The 26,936-nt window shown below is 46.1% G+C and overlaps 1 long non-coding RNA gene across 1 annotated transcript; it reads right to left on the bottom strand.

The window, feature by feature from the left end:
- Window positions 1–5,946: 5,946 nt before the first annotated feature.
- On the bottom strand, window positions 5,947–14,384 carry LOC139084644 (uncharacterized). Its single transcript, XR_011542172.1, has 3 exons — window positions 14,250–14,384; window positions 12,555–12,757; window positions 5,947–6,188 (listed from the first exon to the last, which is right to left on the bottom strand). It is a non-coding gene; the product is annotated as an uncharacterized lncRNA (long non-coding RNA).
- Window positions 14,385–26,936: the final 12,552 nt, after the last annotated feature.

Raw genomic sequence — 26,936 nt, 5'->3', positions numbered from 1 at the left:
GGAGACTAACGACAAAGGCCTGAACTAAGGCACTGGAAATAGAAAGGGTGAATTCAGGAGATACTGTGGGAATAAAAATCAAAGGGATTTGTGCCACTCCAATACAGAACATGGAGTATAGAAGAGAGGCACGTTCCAGATGACCCAGGCTTCTTGCTTGAGCATTGACTTAATAGTCAAGACATTTGGGAAATAGGAGCCATGAGTGAAAAAGCAAACTTGCAGATTTAGATGCTCGTGGAAGCTCTAAAGAGAGTTCCCTATGAACTGTTGAAAATTCAGGTCTGGGGCCTGAGGATTGGAATTTGGACTAGAGAGAGAGAGGGTTGGAAATCTAAGCAAATAGTGGTTGTTGAATCCACAGGAGTGGAAGAGACCATCCAGAGACCAGATGCAAAAAGATGAGAGACAGAAATGTTGAGAGAAGTTAGAGGAGACGCAGGAACAAGCAGGGCCCCGAGGTCAGAGTACTGGGCAGCGGTTAGCGCTGAAGTGGGGTCAGTTCAGAAGTGCATATTGAATTCAGAGTTTGGGAGAGTCATGAAATGGGCTAAGCTAGTCCTGAGTAGGAGTTCAATCTGTAGTGGCCGAAATGAGCTGAATAGGGAGCGGGAAGGATCAACCGTGAGGATAAGCTGAATATGCTCGGACCGACAGGAAGGAAAAAGAGCAGTTCACTGTTTGAGAATGAGACAGGGCTTTTTTAAAAATGAAGGTCTTTTGAACTTTGTTTTGTGAAAAAAGGGGAAGGAGCCAGAAGAGAGGGAGAAGGCAGTGTCTGTTGTGTGCTGGGTGGTCTACTAACCCCTTTGCGCATTCTTTCATTCTATTCTCATGATCCTCTTGAAGTAGGGTCTCCTTCCACTTGACCTGTGAGGCTCAGCATGGTTAACTAACTTGCCCAGAGGGTGGTGAAATTTTGACTACAAAGACCAAACTCTTTCCACCTTACCCACCTCTTTATAATTTGTTGGTTCAGATATAGAAGGGGGGGGAAAGAATGGGGCTAAGTTCACTGTGTAGAGACTACCTGGAGAGCAGTAGGGACACCATCCCCATGACAGGAGGCAGGATATGAGGAAGAACCTGCATGGAGAAAGGCCTGGAAATGGACACACAGGAGCTGAGGGGATGTACTGAGCCTTAGTCGGTCATCTCCTAAGAGGGAGGGATGGGGAAGGGCAGCCTGAGGAGATCAACAAATGCTTATTGGATGATTGACAATTAGAAGTCATAGCTGAATAGCAGTCTTTAAAATGCTTTGGTAAAGGAAGGGAAACTTAGTTAAAAAATTTCAAAGATTTTGAAAAAAAGTTTTTTTTTTATCCTATCTATCTGAAACTGCTTTCACTTTCTTGGTATTTAAAAAAAGAAGGAGAAGGTGAAAAGGAGCTGAATTTAAAAAAAAAAAAAATAGCCTCTAAAAGGGGTAGGAAGAATTGGAGGATCAGTATATTGTAGAAAAACAATGTGAAAGTATTTTTATGTTTATATAAATTTAAGTACCATTCCCTAAAGATTAAGGGATAAGGTATCAGAGAACTCCAGGTTCGTAAGATGGTGCAGAGAACCCGATTCCTTCTGAAACAGCAGACAGAGCAATGAACCCTGGAGTGAAGAGACCTGCCTCCAGTCCGGGCTCCATCACTAGGCGATTCCCATCATCTCACAAGGTCTGTTTTCTCAGCTGCAAAATCTGGGAGTTGAGGGGCTGGCCCTGTGGCCGAGTGGTTAAGTTCGTGCGCTCCGCTGCAGGCGGCCCAGTGTTTCGTTGGTTCGAATCCTGGGCGCGGACATGGCACTGCTCATCGAACCACGCTGGGGCAGCGTCCCATGTGCCGCGGCTGGGGGGACCCACAACGAAGAATGTACAACTATGTACCGGGGGTCTTTGGGGAGAAAAAGGAAAAAAATTAAAATCTTTAAAAAAAAAAAAATCTGGGAGTTGATGTGTGATGTCTGAAGTGCCTTTGAGCTCAGAATATCTGTGCTGGTGTTTGGATACGGCATAACATGGTGGTGAAGAGCAGACTCTGGAGTCAGAATGCTTATGTTAAATCGCAGCACCTCACACCCAAGCTATGTGACTATGGGCAAGTTATTAGCCTCTCTGGGCCTCAGTTTCCTCATCTATAAACTAAGGATACTAATAGTAAGTGCCCTACTGGGTGGTTATGAAGATTCAATGAAAAAATCTATAGCAAGTACCTGACAACATAAGTACTAGATAAAATAAGCTATGGTAATTATAGATTATAGATGCTATTAATCTGATACTCTTTTGCCACTGCTAAGAGCACACAACTCTGCACCTACATCTAGTTGCAAGGAACAGAAGGTAGATGGAATTAACCAATTGGAGTTTGTCAGGTTCCCCTTTTGGGAAAGGAATGAAAGGAATCTTCAAAGATCTGAGTAGTCAGGACCTCTGGGTTATGATTCAGCCACAGTAAACTGTCACATTTTCCCACAGCTCAGTGGAAAGTCACTGAAGACTCATGAAGTCACCGTGAAAACAGTGCCACTCCTCCTTCAGTGTTTCCCTGCTAGGATGCACCACTGACTCTGGAGGTCTGACTCTGTTGGTGTCCCAGCAGGGAGAGGGTCTAAGCAGGCTTGGTAGTTTACCATCCGGAGTACTACGTGCCTGCAATTGCTTCTGCTGTGCCCACGATACTGCAAGACTCAAGTCTGTGGGAGTTTGTTGTCAACCCAACTGTGGGACATCAAAGAAGAAGAGTTTGGAGTCCAGATTGTTTTACTAGGCAGGAACAATGATACAGTGACAGTCACAGGTCATTTCAGAATTCAGAATCTCCTATCTCCATCCTTTATGCTGTTCCCTACCTTTCCCTGTGGGTACAGGTAAGATTATGGACGCCACCTCAAAAGTGGATACAGTATGCTCTTAGCAGTATCTATTTGAATATGTCTCCTCAGGCAAGGGAAACAAGAAAAAATAAACAAATGGAATTACATCAAACTAACAAGCTTCTGTACCGCAAAGGAAACCATGAACAAAACGAAAAGACAACCTAACGACTGGGAGAAGATAATTGCAAAGCATATATCCAATGAGGGGTTAATATCCAAAATATATAAAGAACCTGTAAAAGTCAACAACAAAAAAACCCAACAACCCAATCTAAAAATTAGCAGAGGATATAAACAGACATTTTTCCAAAGAAGATATACCGATAGCCAACAGGCATATGAAAAAATGTTCAACATCCGCTAATTATTAGGGTAATGCAAATGAAAACCACAATGAGACATCACCTCACACCCACCAGAATGGCTATTACTAAAAAGACAAAAAATAACAAGTGTTGGAGAGGATGTAGAGAAAAGGGAACCCTTGTACGCTGCTGTTGGGAATGTGAATTGGTTCAGTCACCATGGAAAACAGTATGGAGATTTCTCAAAAAATTAAAAATAGAACTCCCATACGATTCAGCGATTTCACTCTGGGTAGTTATCCAAAGAATACAAAAACACTAATTCGAAAAGATTTATGCACCTCTATGTTCATTGCAGCATTATTCACAATAGCCAAGGTATGGAAGTAACCTAAGTGCCCACTGACAGATGAGTGGATAAAGAAGATTTGGTATATATATATATACACGATGGAATACTGCCCAGCCATAAAAAAAGACGAAATCTTGCCATTTGTAATAGGTGTGGACTTTGAGGGTATTATGCTAAGTGAAATGTCAGAGAAAAACAAGTACTGTATGATTTCACTCCAATGTAGAAGAACAACAAACACATAGATAAGGAGAACACATAGATAAGGCTACCAGAGGGTAAGAGGGTGGTAGCTGTAGTCTATACAGAAGGTGAAATATAATGATGTAGGCCTGAAATTTATATGTTATCAACCAATGTTACCTCAATGAAAAAAATCAACACTGTCAATATCCAGACAAACAGACACATGTGCATAGGATTGCATACCATCATGACAAAAAAAAGTTTGGGAAATTAAAAAAACAAATAATCTACTCCAAGGTACTTAAATGGCAAATGATACATATTTTTGAGGTGGAGAAATTGAGGCCCAGAAATGGTAATTGACCTGGCCAAGTTCATATAAGTGCTCATTAACAGAAGTCAAGCCCAGAATGCTGACTTCTCTGAATCCTGCTCCATATTGACTCTGTTAAGCTAGTAAACATTTCCTTTTAAAACACATATTCCCAAAGGAGGGGTCAGGATGAGTGGGGGGAATGAGACCTCAATGAAGAAAGAATAGGGCTGAAGGGAGGTTAGAACCCAGGCCAGGAGAGGGCTGCCTGAAGGCAGAAGGCCCAGGGAAGCAGCATGTGCCTGGTGTGGGCAGGGAGTGGAGGTGCCACGGGTGAGAAAAGGGCACAGAGAGTTGAGAGACCACCAACACACGCTTGGCCTACTTGAAAATCTCACCAGCCAAACAGATCCAAACGCCGCTCCAGATCTTATTATTTCTACAGCTGTAATTTATCTTATTTCTACTGCTGCTTATCTTTCCTCCAGGAGATTCCTTGGAATGAAACCAGTGGGAGATCAGGGTTTGGGAGAGTCTCATCAGAGCAGATGCGACAGCAGCAGCCAGAAAGCTTGTTGCCTTTGGCCGAGAGCACCATCCTGGATCTTGTGAGTAACGCCAGCAGGCTTAGCCTTCAGCCCGAGGGCAGTTGGCCTGCTTCTCTGGAGAAGGACCTCATGTACTCCCACATCTTCCCTCTCTTCTTGCTGATGTTGAAAATCACATTGTCAGAGAGCTCTTCAGCTTAAAACCATGGTGCCTGTTAGCAGCCCCAGGAGAATGGCTTCTTAGTACTTTTGGTCCCTTGGTATATGTGGAAGTACACTGCATGGAGGTCGGGAGGCCTGGGTTCTGGTTCTTTCTCGTGTGTGTGTGTTTGTGTGAGGAAGACTGGCCCTGAGCTAACATCTGCCGCTGGTCTTCCTCTTTTTGCTTGAGGAAGATTGTCGCTGAGCTGACATGTGTACCAATCTTCCTCCATTTTATGTGGGACACCACCACAGCGTGGCTTGATGAGTGGTGCCAGGTCCGCACCCAGGATCTGAACCTGTGAACCCCAGGCTGCCAAAGCAGAGCCCACGAACTTAACCACTATTCCACCAGGCCAGCCCTTGGGTTCCGGTTCTTACCTAACCACTAATTTTCCTTGGGACCTGAGACAAATTGTTCCTTCCTAGGCCATGGTTTCCTCAGCTGTAAGGTTGTTTATAACAGCAGTAGCTTCCATTTGTGAAATCTTCACTACTATGTACCAGACATAAGCTCATTGAATTCTTTCAATAGTCCTATGACATAGGTACTGTTATTGTCTCATTTTACAGATAAGGAAACTGAGGCTTAGAAGTCTCACACCCTAACCACCCTATTTAAATTGCCAACCTGTACCCCTGGCCCACACTCCTTTCTCTGCTTTATTTTAGCCATTGCATTTATTACCACCTGAAATACCACATATTTTACTTTTTGTTTGCTCTCTCCTCCTACGAGACTGTAAGCTCCATTAGGGGATGGGTTTTGTCTTGTCGTTGTTCATTTGCTGTGTCCTCGGGGCCTAGAATAATGCTGGTATACAGTAGGCTCTCAAATACTGTTGAATGAAAAATGAATGAATCCTAGTAGGCATATAAATTGGTATAGACTCTGGAGAAGTCAATTTAGCATTGTTAATATTTAACATGGATTACCCTTTGACCCTGCAACACCAGAACTAGGAATTTATCCTATAGATGATGTATTTATTCATGTGCCTAAAAGCATACGTACAAGGATGTTTACTGCAATACTGTTTGCTATAGAAAAATATTGGAAACCATCAAAATGTTCATCCATAAGGGAACTCATTAAATAAATTGTGATAGGTCCCCACAATAGAAATCTATGCAGGAGCAGAAAAGAATGAAATAGATCTACATATGCTGATATGCAACAACATGAGATATATTAGTAAGGGAAATAAAGCAGAGTCCAGAACAGAATGTCACTTCTTCCAATTATATTTTAAAAAAAGATATATGATTAAAATATACTTGTTTATGGGCCAGCCCCGGTGGCCTAGTGGTTAAGTTCAGTGCGCTCCACCTCGGCAGCCTGGGTTCAGTTCCCGGGTGTAGATCTACACCACTCTGTTAGCAGCCATGCTGTGCTGGTGGCCCACATACTGAAAAATAGAGGAAGAGTGGCACAGATGTTAGCTTAGGGCAAATCTTCCTCAGCAAAAAAAAAAAAAATATATATATATATACACACACACACACACACACACACACAACACACACACACAGAGTTGTTTATGCCTGGACTGTTTCCAGAGGAAGAGACAAGAAAGTAGTTGCCTCTGGGGAGGGCACCAAAGGTTCTGGGTTGGGATGGAGAATATATTCTTATAGTATACTCTTTTTTCTTTCTTAGCAGTTTTATTGAGCTACAATTCACATGCCATAAAATGCACCCGTTTAAAGTGTACAGTTCAGTGAGTTTTGCTATATTAACTTTTTTAAATTGTGGTAAAATATATATAACATAAAATTCGACTTTTTAAGTATACAATTCAGCAGCATCAATTATACTCACAATGTCGTGCAACCATCACCACTATCTATTTCCAAGACATTTTTATCCCTCAAACAGAAACTCTGTAACCATTCTAGTATGGTCTTTTGTAGTATTTGATTTTTTAAAATCATGTGCATGTATTACTTTTTTATTCTGAAAACTAATTTTGAAAAAAGCTAAATCAGGTTTAGAAAATTTAATAACTTGTCTAAGATCTTACAGCTCATACTCCATGGCAGCAACCACCAGTTTTATTATGAAATAATAAAAATTCTTACAAAGAATCAAATTGTAACGATCTTTCTGGGTGCTGTGAGGGATGTTGGGTATCATCTACCCTTTCGTTTTACAAATGAGATAACAGATTCACAGAAGTGCAAGGGCCACCCCATGTCGAGAAGCTTCTCAGTGGCAGGCCTCCCACTCCAGGGACAGTGTTCAGAATAAGTCACAGAAGAGGTCTCTTGCTCCTTGACAAAAAACGGGGCTTGTATCGCTCCTTGTATCCCCAAAAGAGGATCTAGGAGTTCTCAGTGTAGATCTTTCTTGTATGTCCTATGTAGCTGTGCTGTCTGGTAGTAGGGAATGGGGCCATTGCTCCCTGATAGCAGTGTTTCTGTTTGTCTAAAACTGCAGCAAACCTTCAGGACCTATCTCAATTTCTACTTCTAAGCATATGTCTCTGATTGCCCTAGCACATCCAAATGCCCACTTGATTATTTTTGTTTTTTAAGATTGGCCCTGAACTAACATCTGTTGCCAATCTCTTTTTTTATTTCTTCTCCCCAAAGCCCCCCAGTACATAGTTGCATATTCCAGTTGCAGGTCCTTCTGGCTCTGCTGTGTGGGACACCACCTCAGCATGGCATCACGAGTGGTGCTAACTCCACACCCAGGATCCAAACCAGCAAAACCCTGGGCCGAGGAAGCAGAGTGCGTGAACTTAACCACTTGGCCACAGGGCCAGCCCCTCCCACTTGATTCTTAACTCTCATAAACATTATTATTTAAAACACATAATTAGCAATCAGAGAATGGTATGAGACATTTTATAGCTATGTCAGTTTGTGAGTCCATGCTGTCCACTAGTGTGATCTCCAGGAAGACAGGAATTGGGTGGTTGATACCCTGTAGAAGGTACTCAATAGATGGCTGATGGTCGATTGGGTTAATTGAGCTGTGCTGTTCTGACAAAAGCTATGGTATGAGATGTGAGTTCTTCAAAGGGTTTCTCTGTGCCTTCCGGCAGAGATGCCTACTACATCACAGAACACTGGAATTGATGGAGGTGGTAAGTAGCCCTCAGTCACTGAGAATCAAGTATGATCTTTCCTTTGTCGCACTTATCTGGGCATTAATGACACTATCATTTATGTGATTGATTACAGTTCCTCTTTCCTCCTCCCTCCCACCCTCAAAAGACGGGAAATTCCATGAGAACATAGACCACGTCTGTCTTGACTCACCATCATATCTCCAGCCTGGTACATAGTGACTGCTCAAGAAATGTTTGTTGAAGGAATGGATGAAGGAGTATATCACCTTGTTTGATAGATGAGGAGGCAGAGGCCCAAAGAGGTTGGGCTTCTTAGTGACAAAGCTGGGACAAGGAGTCAGGTCTCTGGTTCCCAGGCCAGCCAGCATTCTTTCTATTTTCCTTTGTGTTCTCTCGATATTGGAGTTGGAAAGACTTGGAGTCTAGTCCAATTCTTTCATTTTACAAATGGGAAACTGAGGCCCAGAGAGGGGAAGGACTCACCCAAGGCCACAAGAGAAGGTACTGGCAGAGCCAGGCCTAGAATCCGGGTCTCCTGACCCCCAAACTAATGTTTTTTCTTTGCGAAGGCATAGAAAAAACAAAGCTGGACGGGCTGATTGCCAAGCCCCTGCATGAGGTCACATAGCCGAGCAGCTCTCAGAGTTCCTTGTCTATTCTTAGCCTGAACTTTTAATGACTCTGGTCTTCAGCAGCCTTTTTCCTTTGCATTTGGCCTTTTGTATATATGTGGTGTGTGTTTAAAATAAATGGTGCTACGTGTGGGAAGTGGGCTTCAGCCCAGTCCTGCTCAGAGGCCCTGAAAAGAGTAAACATGAGAGAGGGGCCCTGAGAAAACAATTGGCTTCCCTCCTCTGAGGTGACCTCAGTGCCCTAGAGCCGCCCTCTGTGTTGCCTCTCACAACTGCCAACACAAGTCTAAGCTCCTCACACAGTAAGAAGGAAATCACCAGAAAGAATTTACAAGGAGGATTGGCTGGTGGTATTGGCCTCTGATGCCTCACTTTGATGAAGACCAAGCATTAGCTCTTCCAAGCTAAGTCCCTCTTCTGACTACTTCAGTTTTCCACCTACGAGTCATTTGTAAGTCACCAAACATGAACTAAAAGCCCCTTTCTGATACAAAATTCAGTCTCGCAGAACGTCTTTCTCTCCTTTGCCAAATACTTGCTCTGAGCAGGGACACACAAGAAACTTAAGCAGCTACTGACCTTGGGTTACTTGGAAAGGACCAGAAACACAGAGGATAGAAGGTAACTAATGTTACAAAAGTGCCAAATGACCAGTGAGAAGAACAGGTCTACATCAAGTTCAAAGGAGGCAGAGGTTACTCTGGATGAGGCTAGGTCAAAGAAAATTCCGGGGAGCAGCTTGAACCACGTCTTGTGTATTAGTTATCTACTGCTGCGTAACAAACCACTCCATTTTGCGTATTGATTGTCTATTGCTGCATAACAAATTACCTCAAAACTTAGTGGCTTAAAACAGTAAACATTTAAGATCCCACCGTTTCTATAGGTCAAGAATCTGGGTGCAGTTTAGCTGGATGCCTCTGGCTCAAAGTCTCTCATGAGGTTGCAGTCAAGCTCCCAACCTAAAGGCCCAGTGGGGAGAAGAGGGGACTCCAATTTAATAAGCTCACTGAAGTGGTCCTTGTCAGGCCTCAGTCCCTCATGACACACACCTCTCCACAGGGCTGCTTCAAGACTTGGTGCTGGCTTCCCCGAGAGTGAGAGATTCAAGAGAGAGGAGAGTGACTAAAATGGAAGCCACAGTCCTTTTGTAACCTAATCTCAGAAGTGATATCCCATCACTTCTGCTGATTCTTTTCATGAGAAGCACGTCACTAGGTTCTGCCCACATACAAGGGTGTGAGTACCAAGAGGCAGAGGTCACTGGGGACCATCTTAGGGGCCACCTACCATACCTTGCTGGAGTGATGGGATTTAAATAAGGTATAGAAAGCCTTCCAGGTAAGGAATAAGAGTGAAGGCACAGAGGGCGGAAAAGTTGACTGGGATGATTTGGGTGGGGCGGGGCATTTGAGTCGGAGTGTAGAAGGAAACTGGAGAGGTTGACTGGGCTCAGGTTGAACAGGACTTTCAAACGCCAAGCCAAAGGGTTTTATTTTTATCCTCAGGCTCTTGCCTATATTCCCTCACTCAACTGTAAGCTCTCTAAGTACAGGAACTATGTCTATTTTATTCTTCTTATATCTCTATGACTTACTTATAGTAGAAGTTGGCATATAGTAGGTGATCAAGAAAATTTGTTGAATGAATAACCTATGAAGTTAATGTGTAAGGAGTAGTGCAGAGTTGCCAGAGTTGTCTTTTTAATTTTGACAGAATTCAACCCCAAAAGAAGCCCACATAGTTACTTTTGGAGCTCCCAACCAAGATTTCGATGTTGTCCCCTATTTCTAAGGTATCATTATTCAAATCACCCAGCACCTAACAAAGAGGAAAGCTGAGCTTTAATCATGAGCCCACATCCTTCCCTTGGGCTAAAAGCTCTTTAAACACCTTATCTTTCTATCGAGCCTCAGAATCTTGGTAGACAGGCAAATAAAAGACCAACTTGGTATCCAAGAGCAGACAAAACTGGTTTCCACTCACTCGGCAATTCAGGAGCGTAGCCCACAATAGACCGGGCACGCTTCTAACACCTGGTCCTGACCATTGGCCACCGCCTCTTCCCTTTGCCGGCTGGCCAGAATGCCTCCCAAACCATCCAGGTGCATTACCCTTCCGGATGGAGGGAGAATCTGTGCCGGGGAAAGGAGCAAAGGAGGCAAAACTGTCAGGTGGGTATATCAGTGTGATTGAGCTGCCGTGATAAAAGACCACACACTGGGGGCCTTAAACAACAGAAATGTATTTCTCACAGTTCTGGAGGCCAACAGCAAAGAGCCAGCAGGTGTGGTTTCTCCTGAGGCCTCTCTCCTTGACTTGCAGGTGGCCCTCATTTTGCTGTGTCCTCCCATGGCCTTTTCTCTGTGTGTCACATCCCCGGGGTCTCTTCCTCATAAGGACACCAGTCCTGTTGGATTAGGGCCCCACCCTTACGACCTCATTTAACCTTAGTCACCTCTTTAAAGGCCCTATCTCCAAATACAGTCACATTGAGGGTTAGGGCCCCATCATAAGAATTTGGGGGCGGGGGGACAATTCAGTCCATAACAGTGGGCAAGGTTTATCATACATGTGCTTCTTGTCCCCTCAGCCATGCTCTTCTAAAGGAATGATAATCTCCCATTTGTAGAGATGGCGATTGATAATTCTTAAAAATTCCTCACATCCACCATCTCACATGACATCACAGTAGCCTCTAAGTTAGCAGAGGTGGTGTTGCTATCTCTCGTCTACAGATGAGGAAGCCAACCAGGAGGGTTCACAGGCCCTCCCAGCCACAAAGTCTGGTTTCTGGCTCCTGGGCCAGCCCTCTCTGTGCTCTGCTTTGGCGTTATCTGCTCTTGACCATTCAGGACCAGCCCCTGCGGCGCCCCCACCTAGATTCTAACTGCCCACTTCTTCCTCCTGCCCTCCTCCATCAAAACTTACCCACCCTTTAAGGTCCTTCCTTTTGATTTTCAAAGTGACGACAAGCTGGCTGAAAAAACTCAATAATCCACGTTGATTTGTTAGTGAGTCGGAGATTACTCAGGAGGGATCCCGGCCAGATTAACAATCTATGATATTTTATAGCTTGCGAAATATTTTCTTCACCTTCCACATCTAACTGACTTTCATGCAAACAAAAAAATCTGTGAAGTAGATGCTATTATTATCCCTGCTTTTTAGAAAAAGAAAGAGACTCAGAGATGAGATGGTCCCGAATCACCTAGGTAAGTGGCAGAGGTGGGACTCGAACCCAATACTGTGTGCTCTTTTTACTGTACCTTGCTCCACCGCCAAACTTTACCAGTTATTTCAGAATAGCATTTTGTTACACTGACGTTTGCCTCTAAATGTTCAAAGACGTGGCCCCTCCGCGTCCCAGTCCAGTCTGTCCTGACCCACCCTCTGTTGAGCTCCCACAGGGATGGAACTTGAATCTCAGCTCCTTTCCTGCTCACCTGGGGGGACCACAAACACAGTTCTTCCTCCTTGCTAGGCTTTTGTTTCTTCATCTGTGATTAATTACACTGACTGGGGTCATTTTCCAGCTTTAAGAGTCTGGTAAACTGATTGTCTTCATCTTCCATTTCATTCATTCAACAAACAGTTATTGAACACCTGCTATGGGCCAGGCACTGTGCTAGCTACTTCTTTTTTCATTTCTTTTTAATACAAACTTGGATGTTTGGGTGTGTCCTGCTAACATAAAACAACAAAACAGAAGAGAAAACCCAAAAGAATGAAAAATAAGAGAGAAAGAAGGAAAAAAACTCCTGCAAGAGCTTCTCCCTCCCCCTCACCATGTGAATTTGCACACCAGGGGACCACTGCAGCTTTACAGAATGCAATATACAATCCACAAGGGACAAGACAGACGTGGTCCCTGCCCTTGGGGAGTTTGCTTTCTCGCAGGCCAGGAATGGCCCCGTGAAAGCAAGTCTGTTACAGAAGAGAAAAGTGAGCCATGAGGGTGAGTGACTTACCCAGGGTCACAAAGCAAGAAGTGTCAGAAAGGGGATTTGGGAAGCTGGGTCTTTTCATTCCTAATTCGGGGTGTTTTTCTTGCGCACTCTACCTTATATTGTGAGTTCTCCTGAAACATGGTTTGCCTCAGCTTGCTAATTAGACTGTGGCCTCTCCATGAGTGTTTACGCCTGAGATCTGGCTCCGTGCTGTGCTGCTGCTGCTGATGGTAGCTGACGATAGGACTCATGCTCAGAAACCATCCTCATGGAGTCTCCATTTCAACATCTTGAAGCAGAAACTCTCTAGTTTCCACTGAAATTTAAGATGCAAGAGTACAAGGATAAAAATCTTACACTCAGGGTGTGAGCCAACCCATAAGCAGCTGTGCTCTGCCAAGCAGGACCTCCTCGTTTTTTTCGTGCTGCCAGGGCCAGAGTCGGCTGCTAGCAGATCGCATGTTTTTCTGTTCCACTCACTACATTTCTACTCCTTGCTCTTCTCCAAATTAGGACCTGAAGCAGCTAGCTATGGACATAGGCCCTCCCCACTGGGTATTCTGTAGACATTTGCTCACAAAACTGTCACCACTTCTTTTTTTTTTCTGCTTTATCTCCCCAACTCCCCCCCGCCTTTACACAGTTGTATATCTTAGTTGCTGGTCCTTCTAGTTGTGGGATGTCACCACTTCTTGAGTCTGGTTTCTCAAGGTGAGACGCTGAGACTTAGGCTTAGTAACTTACAGAGGTGGCAGTAAGCGCAGGTGTGGTTACTTCCCAAATGGAAGCGCCTTCATACGTGTGTTTTGCATGACCCGCAGCAGTTCAGAAAACCCGGCCCCAGCAGGTTAGCACCTGTATGTGCAACTGCACCGTAGGCCATCAATAAGTGTTAATTTCATCACCCCTTTACCACACATTTTTTTAATCATTATTTTACATTTTATCAAAGTCACACAGGCACATAATTTAAAAGTCAGCTAGTTTGGGGCTGGCCCCGCAGCCGAGTGGTTAAGTTTGCGTGCTGTGCTTTGGCAGCCCAGGGTTTCACTGGTTGGAATCCTGGGCGTGGACCTAGCACCACTCATCAAGCCATGCTGAGGCGGCGTGCCACGTGCCACAACTAGAAGGACCCACAACTAAAAATATACAACTGTACTGAGCAACTTTAGGGAGAAGAAGGAAAAATAAATAAAATGAATAAAATCTTAAAAAAAAAAGTCAGCTAGTTCTACAAGGTTTATCAAGACAAAGAGCAGGCCTCAGCCTCCTTCCACCCACTCCCCCCACTTCCCCTTCTCTAGAGGGACCATTTTCAACGTGTTCAACCAATTCTTTTACCTGTCTATAAATAACATGTTTGTATTCCTACTTCCTGATTTTTCAATCCAGGCATTATCTGTTGACTTCTGACCATGGGAGATGAGGATTCAGCTCCCTTTCCTCCACTCGTCCCTCAGCACATATACACACTTCCCATGCCCCCTCTTCCCAACAGAGTCATAGTATAATTTTTGGCAGATCTAAAATTAGTGTGCTTGTTATTGTGACAATTTAAACGCCACTCACAGCTAACCCGTATGGTCAACTATGATTGCTTTTCCTTTCCAACATATCTTTTTGTTTTGATTATCTTGTTTTCTCATACACTTAAGTTTCTAAGATCTTATCCCTAATTAACCATAAACTCTATCAATTATCTAGATCTCCTCCCAGTATGTTGGCACCTTCTCGCCTGCTCTGGGGGCACCGCCGCACAGCTGCCACCCTGGAACCTCCCTTTACCATGATCCGGGGAATTCCCTTGCCTCTTTCCTGTGTCTTCTCATTTCTTGCTTTCTTCCCTGTTTTTGATGACATATATTCTCCAGGAGCTTCCCGAGAGTTCATGAGAGGGAAATATTTTGAAAGCTTGCGTGTCTGAAAATGTCCAACCCTTGATTGATGAAGTGTGGAATTCTAGATAAGAAGTCACTTTGTCTCAGAACTTTGATAGCGTGGCTCCATTGTCTTCAAGCTTCCAGGGCTGCTGTTAAGGCCAAAGCCTTCTTTGTGTGTGACCTTGTAGGATTCCTTTGTCCCCAGTGTTAAGAAGTTTCACAGTGATATACCTATTGTGTTGGTCCCTTGGTGGCCCTTTCAATCTGAATCTCATGCCCTTTGATTCTGGAGTGTTTTCTTGAATATTTTATATTCTTTGTGTGTTTCTAAAACCCCTGAGATTCAGCCATTGGGGTGAATTTCTCATCTGTTCTTTCCTAGTCTCTATCTTTGTCTTTCTACTTTCTGGGAAATTTCCTCAATCTATCTTCCAATACTTCCATTAAGTTTTTCATATCTAATGTCATATTTTTTTCTTTCCAAGAGCTCCCATTGTAGACTTTGCCTTTGGAAAAAAAATCCCTTTGAGTGGAGTTTTAGATATAGTGAAGTTAGATGCACGTATTTAATCTACTATTTTTATCCAGTATCTCTGTATACACTGGTTATTTAATAATTCCTACCTTATGTTTGTGTCAAATCCTTTAAGTTTTCATAACGGTTTCCTATCAGTTAACATATTTGACCCCTACAACCTAGACTGTGATATCTGGCTAGGACCTCGGGATCATCTAGCTCGTCCCTATCAATGTACAGAGAGAAAACCCAATTCTCAGAGAGGTGACGTGTCATCTCAGAAAACAAAGACGTGTGAGATGCATTATTTGGCAAGCACACAGTACCCACGTAGTATTTTTTTTAAACTCTCTTCCAAAAGTGTTAGTGAGGTGTAACTGACATACAATAAATAAACTGCACGTATTTAAAGTGTATGATTTGATAAGTTTTGACGTATACATATGTTTCTGAAACTATCATCATAATCAAGACATTGACCACCCCCTAAATTTCCCCATGCCCCTTTTTTACTCCTCCCTCTGCCAACCCTGCCCAGGCAGCCACTGATCTCTTTTTGTCTCGAGAGATTAGTTGGCACTTGCTATATATGAATGGAATCATGGAGTGTGATCCTTGTTTTCGTCTGGCTTGTTTTACCTGCGGTTTTTCTGGTACTTTGGAGGCCATACCTAACTGGCCAGGTGGAAAGGCTTCACCAGCTCTACCTCCCTCTACATCCTTCCTCTTCTCCATGCTTCCCATCTTCCCTCCTCCTGCCCCCGGGGCTGCCGCCTGCACTGTTCTACTCTTGCCTCTCCAGCTGAGCCTGCCCTCAGGAAAGGACTGCAGTGACTGACACGATTTTACATGTGTGATTTGTGCGATTGTACCGAAGCGAACGCATAACTCACGTTCGGCTAGTGCCAAAGAAATAAAGCCTAATGATGGATTTCCAAGCATGAGCAAATAAGTTTGGAGACCTGGACAAGGGCTTCCCCTAAACCTCTGAAAGTACACCCTGAGGAACAGAGTCCTCATGTCAGGATGACCGTGCCTGCAGACAGGCAGCGTGGACTGAGTCCCCTCCCGTCCCATTCAGAATTTTGATTTCCGGAAATGTCAGCCATTTAGGGGCTAAGAAAAGAACTTATGTCTTGCTGGCCTTCCTTTCTTTTGATCTGTTTGACAGAGAAAACAACCTGGTGTGGATACAACGTCACTCAGGAGGGCAGGGCCTCCCATGTTTAGTCTTTACGTCGCTGGTCCGGGTGAGAGGAGGACCACCAGAGGTGGCCTTGGGCAGTCTTACCCACGTCCAAGCTGGCAGTGGCTCGAGGATCGCAGGCAGGAGCACCCAGACTACCAGCCTGGCTCCAGAGATGTCACGCCTGTCTCACTTTTCTTACTCATTCTCACATTTAATCTTTAATTCTTCATTAATTAGTTCATATTTCATTCTTAACAGCACTGTGAAGCAAGAGAACAGGAAATAGTTCTCCTGCTCAACTTCAACGCCTTTCTCAGCGAGAGCCCTATCCGTCGGCCACCTGGCCGCCCAGACCAGGGCGCACCGCGGTAGGAAAGCTCCGGGCTGCAGCAGAGGAGTCAGGGCGGGGAGCAGAGTCCCCTGTGCAAACACTACACCCTTGCAGCCGCCGTTGTTCCTCCCTTCACAGTCTTATGTGACCATCCCTGGGTTTACCATCACTCCCCAGGGGCCCGTTTGAAAATGTGCAGAGGCTGGGAGGGGAGGGCAAAGGCAATGTTCCCCAACAGTCTGTGGGAAGGGACCCAGCAGACATTTTCCTTGTGAGCAGGGGGCTGAGCTCAGCTCAAAGCTCTGGTTAAGGAGGAAGACATGCAGGCAGTCCCTTTGGCTCGGCTCAGCATTTGTGGAGTACGGAGTCTCTGCCAAGATGGGCCCAGGCACAGTTTCCAACCTCGGGGTCCTCGTAGGTCTCAAATAGCAGGAAACCTAACAGTGGTTGGTAGAGGGGGAGGAGGTTGTATAGAACCCCCCCTCAGTAACCCAGGAAAGACGTAGTGAAAGCTAAACTAGGAGAAGGGACACGGAAGAGATTTTGAAGACCAAGTTGACGAACTTCAATATTTTGTCAGGGCTGGCGAGCCCTGCCTCCAGGGACCGCAGACTGCCTGCTAGTCCTCGGCGCGAGAGAACTCAGTGGCACAGAGGCTACCAGCAGGAGGAGGCAGCAGAAGGGAGCAGAGCTTCCAGAGTCCTGCTTCTGATGTTCGCCAGCAGCCCCCACTCCACCACTGTGCTTCATTCATCTTCAATAACAAAACTCTCCACATCAAATTTCTTTACGGGGGCCGGCCCTGTGGCCAAGTGGTTAAGTTTGCCCGCTCTTCTTTGGCGGCCCGGGTTTCACTGGTTCAGATCCTGGGCGAGGACCTACACACCGCTCATCAAGCCATGCTGTGACAGCATCCTGTTCAGAAGAACTAGAATGACTAGAATGACTTACAACTAGGATATGCAACTATGTACTGGGGCTTTGGGGAGAAAAAAAAAAGAGAGGAAGATGAGCAACAGATGTTAGCTCAGGGCCAATCTTCCTCACCAAAAAGCATACCGTTAAAAAAAAAAAATTTCTTTACAAATTGGACATCTATGATCCTTTTAGCAAGAGGGCAGGCACTTCTGCATCCTAAGAATAATAAAAAGTTAATCGTTTCTCATTTATTTCACATATTTATAGTTTTTTATCCTTTATTTCACTTGATTTTATTAAGGAGCTCATGCGATAGCCAGGCAGAGATTCTTGGCATCTAACAGATGAGAAAACTGAAGTGCAGAGAGTCTGGCTTACTGGGTCACCCAGAGATTTCATGGCAAAGCCAGATCTAAACACTTCCCCAGCTAGAAGGGGTTGTAGCAGCTGAGAGCAGAGCTATCCAGGAATGTCTGAGGGACAGAGTGCCCCAGGCTGGGAGGTGGGTGAATTCTGTACTCAGCATTCTCTGAGACGATCTGCAGCCTGGCACAAGGAGTCAGAAGCCAGGGCTCCAGTTCCAGCTCTGTCACTCCTCTGCCGCGTGAACTTAGCACACCTCAACCTTTTGGGTGTTGGTTTTCACATCTATAATGTCAGAATTAAAAGGACCCTGGGATGTTTTAAAAGGAAGCTGCATTTAAGTTCTATCATTAAGATTCGTTGGGCTAAAAGTGAGGGGAAGGTATCAGCCATGAGCACTGACAGACAAGGTAGAAGAAATTTAAGGCTTAGTCTGGAAATACTAGAGAAATTTAACTTGGAGTACAGAATAAGTGTTGGTATATCAAGGTCATTGATTTTGCCTTCTGTATGATAGCTGCTGAGGAAGCAAACCACAGTTTATACATCCATTCCACCTCTGAGAGTTACTTCAACTTTTTAGTATTATAGTGACACAATGAACATCCACGTGCACGGTTGGTATATACAGTCATGCCCCACATAACGTTTCGATCAGTGATGGACTGCACGTACAGTGATGGTCCCATAAGATTAGTGCCATGTAGCCGGGTGTGTAGTAGGCTATACCATGTAGGATGGTGTGAGTGCACTCTATGATGTTCGCACAATGACAAAATCTCCTAATGATGCATTCTCAGAATGTATCCCTGTCGTTCAGTGACGCATGACTGTATGTGTCTTTATTGAAGATTGATGCCTAGAAATGGAAAATGCCAGGTCATAGGATATTCACATCTTCAACTGTACTAGGTATTGCATAGTTCTGTCTCCCCACATCCCCACCAACACTTTTTTTTTTAACTTACAATTACAGTTTTATTATAACTAAAAGAACACAAATCAGGACCAGCCAAAAGAAGAGATCTGGAGCGAGGTCTGGGAGGGTCCCAGACTCAAAGCCTCTGTGTCATCTCCCCATGGGGTCAGGATGCATCACCCTTCCAGCACAGAGTATTGTTAGCCAGGAAAGCTCACCCGAGCTTTGGTGTCCGGAGTTTTGTTTTTCTTGGGCTTTCATTACGTAGGCATAATCAATTGACTCACTGACTGTGATGCTGAATTCAATCTCCAGACCCCTTCCCCTCCCTTAAGGTCGAGCTTGAAGCCCCAATCCTCTAATCTAATCATTATTGGTCCCCACCGACACTTTTAAGTTGTTGCCAATTGGCTGACTGTGAATAGCTGTGAAATATATTTTAATTTGTATTTCCCTCATTACCAGGGAGATTGAACTTATTTGCACATGTTTATCAATCAATTAGCTTTCTTCTTCTAAATTGTCTGATCATAACCTCACCCATTTATCTAATAGGTTATTTATTTTCATAAGACTTGTATATTATGGACATTAATCCTTTATTGATTGTTGATTATATGCCTTGCTGATACCTTCTTCCAGTCTGGCTTTCCTTTCACCTTTCTTTATGTTGTTCTTTGTTGAAAAAGTTTTAAAAAATTTGCGTTAGTCATTTCAGCAGCATTTTCTTTTATGGCTTTTGCTTTTGTGTTTTGAGAAATCCATCTCTGCCCAGACATCATAAAGATACTTTCCTGTATTTGCTTTCAAAAGTGTTAAATTTTTTTTCCACTTCTATTTTGTTCATTTCATAACACTCTGTCCTTTTTCAGTGATTTCTAAGTGTGACCTTTACCCTATAACACGTTCCCATACACAGACAAATTTGCGTCTAACCTTTATATCCCACTCACTTTCTCTATTTGCTCTTCCTGCCTCACACTACTGTAGTGACTTTAGCTTTATACTTTAGATATCTATCTAAATTTACGTTTGCATACAACTATAAGGAAAGTGTGAGAAAGGGAAATTGGGGGTGCAAATCACGACCTCCTTCAAAAGGAAGAAAATTATTGTGGCTCTCCCTGACCCTTTTTCTTTTCACATGATTTTTAGCATCCAGATTGTCAAATTCAACGAAAAACCGTATTGGGGATTTTAAGAGAATAACACTTGATTTTAAGTTGATTTGGGGATGACTGCCAGTTCTACAATATGGACTCTTCCCATCCGTGAACATGGCACATCTCTTCATTGATTTGAGTCTTCTTTTTTGTACATATATGTGAGATTTATTCCTAGGTACCTTCTAGTTTCTTTTGCTATTGTAAACTATATATTTTTAAATTACTTCTTATAATAATTCTTGCTGGCACATAGGAATGCTATTGATTTTTTAAATTGATCTTACATCCAACAACCTTGGGGAACTCTCATTCATTCCAATAATACTCCCAAAGAAATTTTTTGGATTTTTCTATATAGACAATTCAACTGCAAATAATGTCACTTTATTTCCTTTCCCAGTCTTGTATCTTTTCTTTTTCATGTCTTACTGTGATCTCTAGGACCTTTAGTACGATATTGAATAGAACAGTGGGGGTTGGTCTTTATTAGAAGGAGAAGGCTTCTAATATTTCACCATTGAGTATGATGTTTGCTGTAGGTTTTTGAAAAATATCCTTTATTGGATTAAGAAAATACCTTTATATTTCTAGTTTGCTAAGAGTTTTTACTATGAATTGGTGTTGAATTTTTTAATCAAATTCATTTTCTGCATCTAATGAGATACTCCTATAATGTCCTTTAATTTATTAATATGAATAACACTGATTAGCTAACGTTAAACCATCCTTGCATTCCTGGGATGAACCCCAATGGGTCATAGTTTATATTAGTTTTTATACATTGCTGGATATGGTTTGCTAACACTATTTTATATCTATATTCATGAATAACATTGGCCTCCAATTTCTCTTTCTCACACTTTCCTTATGGTTGTATGCAAATATAAATATACTATTTTTATAAGGATTAGAGTCATTAGAATTAGAGGGGAATTTAAAGAGTATCTGGTTTGACCTCACCACCTTACAGTGGAAAAAACTGGAATTCAGAAAAAGGAAACAGCCTTTCTAAAATCATACAGAGTTAGAAACGGAGTTGAGACAAAGTGCTTTGCAGAGCACTTGTAAATTTCAAATTACTTTCCCATTCGTGATCTCATTTTACCTCCACCACAGCCCTGGAGAGAGAGTGTTGCTTATTGCCCCGCATTTTCTGGATCGGCTAACTGAGGTCCAGAGAGATCAAATCATGAATTATGTGACCCATCAGAGATGGGACCAGAGGCCAGGCTTCCAACTCCTAGACCAGAGCTCCCTCCCAAATGTCTTCTGTTGTATGCCCAACCCCACTGACAGATCCACCTATTAGACTGAAACGTAGGGAACCCTGAGACCTGCATCCAAAATTATTATTTTACAGGAGTCCAGCAGTTTTCACAGGCATGTCAAACAGATGGCCCATCTGCAGATAACCATCAAGGGCAGGGATGAGGGCATCGTGGTCCCTAAGGGCCATCTCGGTGGAGGGACACCCTCGAGGCCAGAATAAGTCAATGGTCTCTAAGAATGTTCCCTAATGCAGAAATGGGCCCAAGGCCCCTACATGGAATCTTTGTTGCAGGGTCGGGGTGCAAGGTCCCTAAAGGGCTGTGCTCAACATCCCCACAGAATGGGGGCTCCAGTTTCCCTTTGGTCCCCTCCTCCACCCTCTCGCACCACCACCCCTCCCCCATATCTCTCAGCAAGCTGCTTCCTGCACTAGCGCCCTTGTTTTGCTTGTGCTATTTGTGTCTGCTTCTAACAGCTGGCCGCAGTCTGGCAGCCCCTAGCTCTGAGGATTATCCAATTATCCCATTAGCCAGCGTGTCCTTCCTCCAGAGCTATTAGCTCCCCATCCCCCTCTCTCTCCCTCCAAGGGCTGGTCCATAGTCTCCCTTCCTAGCACAGCCTAGTCGTAGAGACTCAGAGGATGCGAGAGCTAGAAAGCACATTCGTGTTCGTCCATCTGCTTCATCGTTTGCAGGGAAGGAAACTTGGCCGCCATACCCAAGTCACAGGACCCATTCATGACAGCAGAGAACTAACACCCAGGCCTCTTGACTTCACGGCCACACTCTTTCTCACCACGTCTGGTCAGCACGCCTTAGCAAGTGCTCACTACGCTTAGCCCTGGGATGGAGGAGATACCGTTCCCACTCCACTCTCTGGGAATCTATGGTTGAGATTAGAACTTAGGGTCTGGGTAGGGAGATAGAGCACACACTCGTGAAAACCTGCATGCTACCCAGGAGCTAAGTCAAACCTTAGCAGAAGAGGCGGTGTTACCAGAAGTAGGTGACAAACTTCTGGTGCAGAGGACAGGCACTGAGAGCCACAGGAACTCAGAAGAGGGGGAAGAAGCTTTCAGCAGAGGACATGGCTCTTCGGGTGGTCTCTGAAGCATGAGAAATGTTTCAAGTAGGGGAGATTCGGAGGAACAGCATTCCAGGCAGAGGCCTCTCTGAAAGGGAAAGGCAGGGAATGGGTTAAGGGGATGGTAGCTGCTCAGTTTGGCTCAGTCAGGGCAGGCGGGCAAGGGGAGTGGGTGGGCGGGGGCAGGCTGGAGAGCAAAGCTGTGGCCCTGAATGACACACCAAAGGTGAGGCTTCATCTGGTACACATGTAGAGCCCACTAAATGTTCTAGAGCAAGGGAGGAACAGGATGGAGGCATGCTGTGGGCAGCGTGGGAAGATGGCAGCGCTGAATGGATTGTGGTCGAAAGAAACGAAGGCAGAGAGGTCGGCTTGGCGCTTATCCAGGTGGGTGAGCGATGATGAGGCCTCAGCTAACACCATGAGTTTTGGGGGTCACTGGGAAGAAGAACAGAAGGGACAGATTCAGAAGATGTTTGGCAAGAAGAATTAACAGGATGCTGTAGACTGGATTTTGGAAGACAAGGAAAGGAGCTCCCATGGAAAGGTTTGGAGAAGTTAGGAGTGGCAGTGGGAAGGATGGGGTAGAAAGAAGGTGGGTGAGGACCCTCCCCTCTTCTGCCCTCTGTCCCTCATTGGGTGAGAGCATTTTGTAAAGTTGGCAAAGTTTGCTTAACCCTGTGCTGCATGAAACCTTATTTCTGCTATGTCCGAGCCTCTCGGGCTTGTCCACCAGAGGTCCACATGCTGACCCAGTAAATCACATGCCACCCCCGACAGATGGCCATGCACTTCAGCAGGTGGTTCTGTGGGCGGAGTTTCAGGCCTTGGGTGTATTCCATTGATACACAGAGGCACTGGGCCTCTTTGATTCCTTTCAGTCCGCACCAGGCAGTGGCCTCTCACCTACAGGCATACACTCAATTCAGGTGGTTTCCTTTTTTTTTATACTTTGTCATCCCCTCCTCCCCGTCACCTGTCTTATCCCCCGTACCTGCTCTGGGCTTCCAGGATCCTAAGACTGACAATTGTGGCCAGAAACATGAGCCATTCTTATCTGGCCTTGTGCCTGGTGGTTCAGGGGAGGCTGCTCAAGGGCCTACGAGGGTGCCCAGACCCCTTCTAGGCCAGTGAGCGTCTGAGTGCCCTTGGAGGGCACTGAAGACCCAGCTGGGAAATTTTTGCAGCCTGGTGGCCTCAGACATGAACTAGTTATTCCACCAGAGCCCTGCGAGCCCCGGAACTCCTACAGGCTGTCCTTCCAAGGCTAGTGTGTCCTCCGGAACAGCACACGGCGAGCGGGTTCCCTCTCTGGTCTGCTCACCTGCTGCCACGGCGCTCCCTGAGGCGTCTCCGACCTCACTTTCTCCGATCATTTTCAGTTTCCGTGTCCAGACCCTCCCTGTCTTGATCGCCTTTCTTCGGCCACTTGTTAGTTCTGCTGGGTGTAATTGAGGCCACCATCTCACGGCAGGCACTTTCACGTGTGGTGCTTGAGTTTGTCAATGATCGTCTGTGGTGCTGCGAACCGAGCACGAGTCTCCTGCCTTGAGCCAGACCGTGAGCTCCTCCAGCCTGGGGCTCCTATTAACTGTGATGGGGTGCAGCTTGAGGCTGCAGTTGCTTCTTTTTCTGGCATTTCCCACGGAGTTAGCCAAGGCTGAAGTTAGCCACTGAAATGTCATGTCGTTTTGACATGGACTGATGTCTTCTCCCTGCACGTTTGTTTTTTCAAACTCATCACAGGACTCCACCCTGGTCTTTGCTTAGTTTGTCTGGCCCCCTGAGGTCATTTTGAATCCTGATTCTCTCAGCCCCCTTCTCTGTTCAGCTCTTTGATAATCCCCAACTGCTCTGGATTTGAGACTTTAATAAATATATAGGACAGGATGGGGCTGAAGACAGCAAATGATCCATAGTCAGCGCCCCTTGCCTAAGTCATCTGCCGGTTTCCACACCCGCCTCCCAGCCCCACAGCCGCCAGAGCCTTCCAGGTGCCTGGTTTAAATTCAAACTCACCATGCTTCTCTCCCTGGCGATGGCCGGCCGGGCCATGACAGAGCACAGAATATAGGAACCAGGGGAGCAGCCCTCTTTTCCCCTCCATCTTTCTTCCCTTCCAGCCTCCTTTCCACTCTCTGATGGCAGGAAGCCCAGAGCTCTGATCGCTTGCCCTCTTGTGTGCTCTGAAGGGAGAATGGCTTTGTCATTGCACTAATGATGATCCTGGGCGTTTATGTTACAAAAGCTTCCAAAGCACCTTCACATTTACTACCCCGTTTTATGTAAAAGCACGATGGCAGCTCAGAGGGTGACTTGCCCATAGTCAGAGAAGAAGTCCGTGGCAAGGCCAGGGCTGGAACGTGGTGCCAACTCGCCGTTCAGAGCTCAGGGGAGCAGGGCGGTGGCTGGAAGGGGCGAGCGGTGGCATTCTTTGGCATCTCTGGACCAGGCAGAAAAGAGAATCAAGCTGAAACCCAACAGACAGTCTGGAGACGACTACAGAGCGCCTGGCCAGTCTCTGAAAGTTCTGCAGACCATTGTGACATTGGCCTTTGGGCCTGAATTTTCCTAGGAGAAAACTAGAAAATTTTTTAAAATCCCATCTAACTTTAACAATTCCAAAAATCTCTAATCTAAACCAGGCTCTATCCCCCTCACTCTCCTTTCCAACTTAACTAGAAAATGTGGGTGGATTGAGAAGGAAAAGAAAAGAAAGATCAAAACTGTGACAACCCTCTGACAACATTTTAAGTTGAAAATTGCCTGCAAGAGGATGGCATAATTCTGTGTAGGCAGATGCAAATCGGGCGCACATTTACTCAGCTCCTGCTCACTCGTGTCTCCTCACAAACACCCTGAAGGGACGGCCCCGCGGCTGACCGCTGGCCTGTGAAAGGCTGACGCGACTTCACCCCCCAGTTGTCTGAGAGCTGCTCCTCCTCCGCCCTCCCAGAGCCTGCATCCCGCTCACGGCCCTCACCTCCCATTGCACCCAAGACAGGCTGCATCCGGCTGAATTTCCTTGGTTGGTTGTTGGCGCCCTGTGGCCCCTGCCCCCTGAGGCTCAGCGTTCATGAGCAGGTGCTCAGTGAGTGGCTGAGAGAAGACGGAGAGTCAGGAGAAGGGGCTCAAGTTCCAGCCTGCTCCGTCCAGACCGAGTCCTCTCTGAGAGCTTACAGGTTGTGAGGGGCCAGTCCAGATGGCAGAGCCTGCAAAATGACACACACACACACACAAATGCTTTCCCGGGCAAAGTGAAGAGATGTGAACGGTTCCATGCAAAGCCTTTCCCATTGGTAAGGGAAAATCCCTCCCTTAGAGGACACTGGGTCAGCCACACCTGTCACCTGCCCAGCTTTGTGCTGCAGGTGCTCCGGCCTGGCCTCTCCCCATGCCAAGCCCCTCTCCAAGCCTGACTCGGGGGAGAACCGGGGTCTGGTCAGAAGCTCTGCTGAGCTGCTCTTTTCTCCTCTGGCAAAAGAGACGGTCAGGGCCGAGCACGAGAAAGCTGCCTTCCACACCCAGGCTCTGTGATCTATGTCCATCCCTCTCCTTCGAGGCTGTTGAGTTACCTGACATTCTCCTGCCCCCCACCGGCTCTGCAGCCTGACGGGCTGTCCCCACAGTGAGAGTTACCCCTAATGATGAGTGCGGGGCGCCTCAGGACAGAGGAGGGGTAGGTGTGGGGAGGACGGAGAGGTGGTGATCTGACACTCTTAGAGAGCATTCTCCACTTTTCAGAGACGATAAGGGCCTGGGAGGGAGTGACTTGCCTCACAGCAGACCCCAGGTCTCCCTGAGTTCTTTCCCCTGTGAGGTAACCTCCCCCATCAGCCAAGGGGTGTCACCCGCCACACTCAGGCAGCACTTGGGCCCAGCACAGGAGCTCAGGGGGAGAGTGTGCACCATGGCGAGAATCCACAGGAGTGGTCATGCCAGGGGACTGCATGGCATGGCAGGATAGGAGAGTTCCAGGCACAGGGTGCCATCCTGACACGCCTTTCCAGCCCCAGAAGTGGTGGCAGGCTGCACACAGCCATTCCCATTCCCCGAGCAGTCGGCTTCCGTGAGCCCCCAGGTTCCTGTTTCCCCAGCACAGCTGAAAAGCAGGCCAGCGTTCCAGCTCTGGGATGCTGAGTCCCAGCCCCCAGATCCGGAGGCGTCAGCCTCTCGTTTCCTGTGACTCCCCAGGCTGCCCCTCATTCCTGCCCTGCCATGTTCGTCTCCAGAGCTTATCCCCTGGTCAGCGCGCATAGAACTGAGGCTGTACCTGCTCCCCGGGCAGGCTCCCGGGAGCCAGGGCATTTTGCGTGAGGCCTCGCAGAGCAAAGGGCCGTAATACAAATGGGTTTGTATTTACACCCATGTTTGTACAAGTAGGGTTTCAAGAGAGCCGGTGAGTGGAGGAGGAGGAAGGGAGCCTTCCAGAGGGCCTGTCTCTCCTGGCGGCTAGTGATGAGCCAGGACCCAGCCTGAGCCAGGCCTCTGCTCACAGGCCTCCCTGGGGCCTGGCTACCTGCCATGGAGAGGGGCTGGGGCCACTACCAGGATAGGTTCTGTGATGGGACCTTCATGCTCAGGACAGGCCTGAATGAGGCATGCCATCCACCCCCAGGCTTTGGGGACGAGCAAGGAGAGGGCGGAGGGGCCCTTGGACAGAGCTGTAGGTCTCGGGGCAGCCCTGGTGGTGTCCCCCGCAGCTTGGCCCAGGGCAGACACGTGTCTGCACCTCACAGGGCTGGGCCAGTCTTCACGTCTCCCTGATGCTGCTTCTGTGGGCACCTCCTCCTACTGAGGTGGGCTTTGCCCCTTAAAGTTGGGGAGCGACACTGCGCCGTCCCTGTCTGTGCACGTGGC

The sequence above is a fragment of the Equus przewalskii genome, chromosome 7 (genome assembly GCF_037783145.1).
Source record: "Equus przewalskii isolate Varuska chromosome 7, EquPr2, whole genome shotgun sequence".
Taxonomy (NCBI): domain Eukaryota; kingdom Metazoa; phylum Chordata; class Mammalia; order Perissodactyla; family Equidae; genus Equus; species Equus przewalskii.
Note: the sequence above shows the minus strand (reverse complement) of the source record. Positions and strands in the feature narration are given on the sequence as shown.